Source organism: Carassius gibelio, chromosome B7, assembly GCF_023724105.1.
Source record: "Carassius gibelio isolate Cgi1373 ecotype wild population from Czech Republic chromosome B7, carGib1.2-hapl.c, whole genome shotgun sequence".
Classification (NCBI taxonomy): domain Eukaryota; kingdom Metazoa; phylum Chordata; class Actinopteri; order Cypriniformes; family Cyprinidae; genus Carassius; species Carassius gibelio.
The window spans coordinates 18,194,625-18,200,606 of record NC_068402.1 but is presented as its reverse complement, the minus strand read 5'-3'; positions in this window follow the sequence as shown (position 1 = coordinate 18,200,606).

Genomic DNA, 5,982 nt, shown 5'->3' with positions numbered 1-5,982 from the left:
TGAGAGATCTTGCCAGGCGTTTTAAATAAATCCTAGAGGAAATTGTGACTTCCTCTTGCAGAGGACAAGGTCCCAGATCAACACACACACAAAACTAAGTGTATGCAACTGTATCCACCCTATAGATTATAGACACAAGTGGAGAACAAGTCAAACCTTACAGAAAGAGATGACAGTTTGAAATGCAGAATATGGGAATATATGGAAAATAAAGCTGTTGTATTGTAATGAAACGTTTAACATTCTGTGATAAAAAATAAATAAAATAAAATAAAAATCATTCTACCAATTTCCTACATCTTTGCTAGTTTCTCTTGTCACTCCATTATCTCTTTTGTTTTACCTCAAACTCAAATCAATATTGTATTTCCATATTTTGCTAAATGTAAGTGGGGTTGTTTTATCAGCTAGTGATTATCACAAAATTAATTGACTCTTTTATCATAATTTGCTATCCACCTTTTTCTTTGATGCAGAATTAAGCCTATTGGCGAGACTTAGGGTTCATTAGTCGCTATAATTAAATAATAAGAATAACAACATGCAGTAAATGGTAAAACTGTTTGCATGACAAACCAGTGTGTTCATAATTAAGATAATATATTAAAATAATATGGCAAGACAGGCCAATTTTTAATATCATGCAGCAAAATGAACTGTTTTGTACAGCTAAAAATAGCTGTTCGCATATGAGAACAAAAACCAGACCCATAGAATTTAAAATTGCCATGACCATTTTTACAGCAAGAAAAAAGTGGATACTGTATAATCCCTTACTTAGTTTCCAGTGACCAAATGTTCAATTTTATGTCCATTTTGCAATATTATTTGTCTTTGAATTATGACATGAAGACAGTGAACAGAGGTATTGGCAGTATGCTTCAAACTTAACTTTAAAAATTTGTTTCAAGCCACCACAATTTTTTGAGTTAGAAACAACTGAGCTATAGCCCTGTCCTGCATTGCACCAAAATGAGAAAAAAAGAGTTATAAATTATATTTTTAAGCATATGTTTAACAGTGTTGCTTGTAGTGGTATTACGCATGCAGAAATAGGCTTTCAGTTTTAGGCAAGGACTGTCTTGTCTGTACATGAGCTTTTTATTCTAAATGTGGTTCATATAACAAGTTAAAGCAACAATGCTGCCAGGATTACCATTTAAAGATTACAAAGAGCTCAAAAAGTCTCTTACTTAGTTTTTGTTTAATTTGTGCATTGATTATAAAATCATTGAACGTAAATTCAAGATCATTTGTTTAGAATGTATTACATGCTTTATTTTAAATCAAATTTCAGTGTTCAGTGAGTTCGTCAGATCATTTCACTTAAATCTGTTTCTCTTTTGCTCTGTTTGCTTTTCCTGCTATAGTAAGATCATTATAAAGACATTCAGCACTCACACGCTTTTATGAGGACATTCCATACACATAATTTTTTTTTTTCTGATGTACAAATAGTATTTTCTATCCCTTACCCTGACCCTTATCCCCCACAGAAATACTGACAGTATTAGATTTTCAAAAATCTTCATTCTGTATGATTTATAAGCTTGTTTCCTCACTGGGACCAAACATTTCCCCATTAGGTCAAGATTTACTGGTATTTCTATGCTTTTGGAGACGTTAGGTCCACATAACGCACTGTATAATACCAGATATTACATAGATGTAATGGTTTACACACTATACAAACTATTTTCTGTCACCTTACCCTCAACTTGCCCTTCACATAAAACTACTGACATTTTTCATACCGAAAATACTTCATTCTGTATGATTTATAAGCTTGTTTTCCGCATAGAGACCTAAAATGTCCCTATAAAGCCAAGGATTTTGAATATTTCCATCTATGTTGGGATGTTTTGTCCCAATAATGTATTGTATACCTGACTTATACACAATATGCAGTTTCCATGAAGTACAGTACACATAAATATATTATCACCTTTCCTCTTTTTCTTAATGTATCTCTTCCACACAATGCCTTCAAAGCAGTAAAAGGTTAAAGGTCAAATATTTGACTTCAAATAAACCATCAGACTGCTCACAGTAATACACAAACCTTTGATCACAATAGACATTTTTAGGCTTTTAGTGACTGTCAAGGCCCAGGTATACTTCATTTTCTGTGCAGATGTATGCAGACATAAGTATTATGTACTATTAGTTTAATACTATGAAGACATAAGATTAATCTGGTTCATTTCTGCTATTTGCAGATCTGTACAAACCAAACATTTTCTTAGCATTTTAGCAGTTTGTGTTTCTGTCTGAGTTTGAGTGCTGTGGATTTTCAAATATTCTCATTATGCATATACTTTTTGTAGTTTTTGTGCCGATCTTAATGTTGCATTTACTTTTAAGCTATGTGGAAAGATTCATGTCACTTCATGGAAGAATAAGCTCAGAGAGAGAGAGAGAGAGAGAGAAATAAGGCAGGATGCTATGGGATGGCCAGTGTTTGGATAAGGTGCAGGATTTGTCTCTGAAGCCTTGGTTAAAGGTTTACAGTGCAGCGGCCCCCAGGGAGCGTCTCACACTTTAAAGCCTCGATTTGTCTTGGTGGCACCTCTTATCTCAGGAAACTGTTTATCTCTGGCTTCCCTTTTTCTTTGCTTTGTTTCTTCCCTCTACCTTTGCTTCCTGTTTAGTCGTTGTTGTTGTTGTCATTATTTCTGGGTTTCCCTCTCTGACCATCTGCTCCATTCAAAATAACCACCAAACTCTATTTAAACTTGTACTAACCAACATTTAATTCATCATCATGTCTGTCTTTTTCCTATTCACCACATGCCGTTTCCCTCCAGGCGTCTGCAGTCTACCACTCACCTACATCCACCCACTATGCCATTACAGTAGCTTTCTTTCATACTCTGCCCTTCTCTTCCTTCCTTTCTCCTTTCTCTCCTCCTCTCTATGGCCTGTGACAGAAAGGATAATTAACGAGCATCATAAAGCGCTCTCTCTATTAGCCGTGCTGTGGTGAGTTTGCCAGCTCTGTCATTCTGAACAAAACCATGCGGCTCTTCTATTTGATCCACACTTCAAAGAGGGATCCCCACTGTTCTCCGCTCAGTGCTCTAATTGTGTCCTCATTTTGGATGGGGCAAAACCCCCAACTGCTTTAAAACCAGCCAGTGCAGGGCACAGATAGCACAGAGAGGGGACACACACTCAGATAACCATTTTGGAAGAAGTTTTACTTTTATGCTGCCCAGTGATCGATTTTGTGATTTACCTAGTAATGCTTAAAAAAAGTATTATATGCTGCAAAACTGGTCTTGGATCAGTAATATTTACTTAGTTCACACAAAGCACATAGTGTTGATTGTCTCTGTGACCCAAAGGCCACTGATAACCATGAAGGAGACATTCTCAAATGCCAACTTTTTAGTCAGATTAATGTGTATATACATGCTGGATAAAGCCATGTTACAATTACATTGTCTGTTAGTCCCACTTTACAAAAACCAACGCTCACAATACAATTTCAGTCAGACTAAAGAGTTTGCATGTAAAAAAGTCGAGTTATTGCTTCAGTCTGACTGAAATCCAACTTTTAAAGTGTGTATAAATGCATCTATATTATAACCAGAGTTGTGTTAAATGCTCTCAGCTGTGATGCCTGATTATGAGAAGCCCTACATGTGTTTGAGTATGTGTATGCGTCCGGATGTTTGTATGCTTGATCAGATAAAACGGCATTCTTAAGTGGGACACCACAGTTTCCCCTTTTTACACCAGGAGCCCTTAAGTTAAAACACCACATCAGCATCCTTTTAATTACAGGATGAACCTTTAAAAAAAGCTTATCCAGTAAGATGCTTTACTCCTAGAGCACAGCATACACTATATTGGGCTTCAGTGCATCTTTAATTATTTGTCTTTTAAGCAATTTTAATCAAGTCGGATAGGACAATTAAGGTTTATGTAAACTTTCTTAAAGGGATTATTCACCTCAAAGTAAGCAATGCCGACATGTCGTTCCAATTTTACATCAGTAAGAAGATATTTTGAAAAATGTCTCAGCCACCCCCCCCCCCACATATAATTACATTGTATGTAAAAAAAAAACGTTGTATAGGTTTGGAATGACATGAGAGTAAATAATTAATTAATTTATTTTTATTGAACTTTCAATTTAAGATTTTCTAAGAATTCTAAAGTAAATAATATTCATACAGGGTGGCTTGTTTTACCCATCACGTGAGAAGCCCGTCTTTGACTCTGTCTGCACTCATTGCACAACGGGGTCATGGTGCTAATCTAGTGGGCATACACACTAAACACATGCCAGCCTGCTGTCTCTCACCACCCTCCCCCAACACACACAACTGTCCCAGATCCCCCTCTTCTGACACACAGCATGCTGGGTCTTTACAAAGCCTCATTCTGCAGCCGTCCCAGGACTCTGCACTGTACTGCCGGACTGTTGCCCTCTGCCCTCTTGCACACCCAGCACTCTTTTGTCCCGCAAGAAAAAAGCAACGGTCACATGTCCACTGAAGACCCCACAGCTGCTGGCTTTGTGTTCACAGGTGATTTAAAATGCTAAAATATTTTGTATCATTCCAAGGACATTTTGGAATGTAACAGTTTTACTGCAGGGACATCATGAGAAGAACCACAGGATGTGTGGTGAGATGGAATAATTTATTTGATTAGCTATTGCGAAAGACAAAAACGTTCTCCATGCTACTTACGTAAATCATTTCAGAAAAGCAACTGATGAGCCATTACAATGAATTAATATCAGTACCTCCCTTCCCCCATACCATGTATACACACACAGCCTCCTCCTCACGCAGGCTTCAAAGGCGATGATGGGAAAAGCCATCTCTCCACTGGCCGCTTCAAAGCACAGGAAGTGTGTCAAAACGACTAGCTGGCTGGTTCCCAGCCCTTGCGTGTGTGTTAGTGTATGAGCAAGAGAGAGAGAAAATATGTGTATGCAGGGTATAAAACATGCTCATTTCTGTGCGTGTGTGTCTGGAAGATTCAAAGCCAGCCAGAATCCTCTGCTTTGAGAGGCAGGATGTGAAATCTGCTGTGGCATTGATGCCCCACTCTGGCATATCCACATGTTTGTTTGCATGTGCAAGATTTTTTCCAAGACCGCGGACACGCACGACTTGTCTTGGAAAAGGTTTTTCTTGAAGGGTGGAGAGTGATGCACCGGAATGTCTTTCCTCTGAACTCTCTCAAACCTCATTCAGCTTTCATTAGAAAGATTTTAAGGAGTTCAGTTGACTTGTTTGTTCGGGTTTGGCACCTAATATCAGTGCTTTATTCACATCACTCTTTGCTTACTTACGGCCAGTTGTCTGCACCTTCACTGGCTGTGAAGTGAAGTTCTTTGTAGATACAGAATTGCTGGATATGTTTTTCATGAGTACTTCACTGCATCATTTTAAATTATGGAATCCAAGTAATGGGTTTCCCAAAAGCATAATGAGCTGCACCACAAATACAGTTAAAGTTTAGATAAACAGACAGACAGATAGATGGATAGATACTTTATTGCTTAGAAAATGAACTTTACATTGCCATTAGAGTAAAATTACTAAACCTAAAGGAGCCTTATAAAAACTTTCATTATAGATGGAAATTTCAGAAATCACTTAGAGGCTTTTGCATCGGAACTCTTCATATGTTTGTAGGCTAAATACTGTCTGTGATGTTTGTTCACATCTAGCCTAGACCATTACTGTAGGCTACATAATTATTGCTAGCCTACATTACATAGCTAGTTAAAAAAATGTTTTTCAAAACAGTTTCAGCCTTACTAGAGAGGAGTTTACAGTTCATCTAGACAATCGTTTTTCACACTTTAATGTAATTCAGCTCTTGTCCAAAGCAGCGATTGGTGTCCGCTCGGCTGGACGTGTTTAGCTGACGTCCTGCTCATGGCGCCCACGGGGGACTTTGCGCTGCTCTTTTTATATTTGGAGACTCCAAAAGAATCCCGCTTCCCTTTCATGT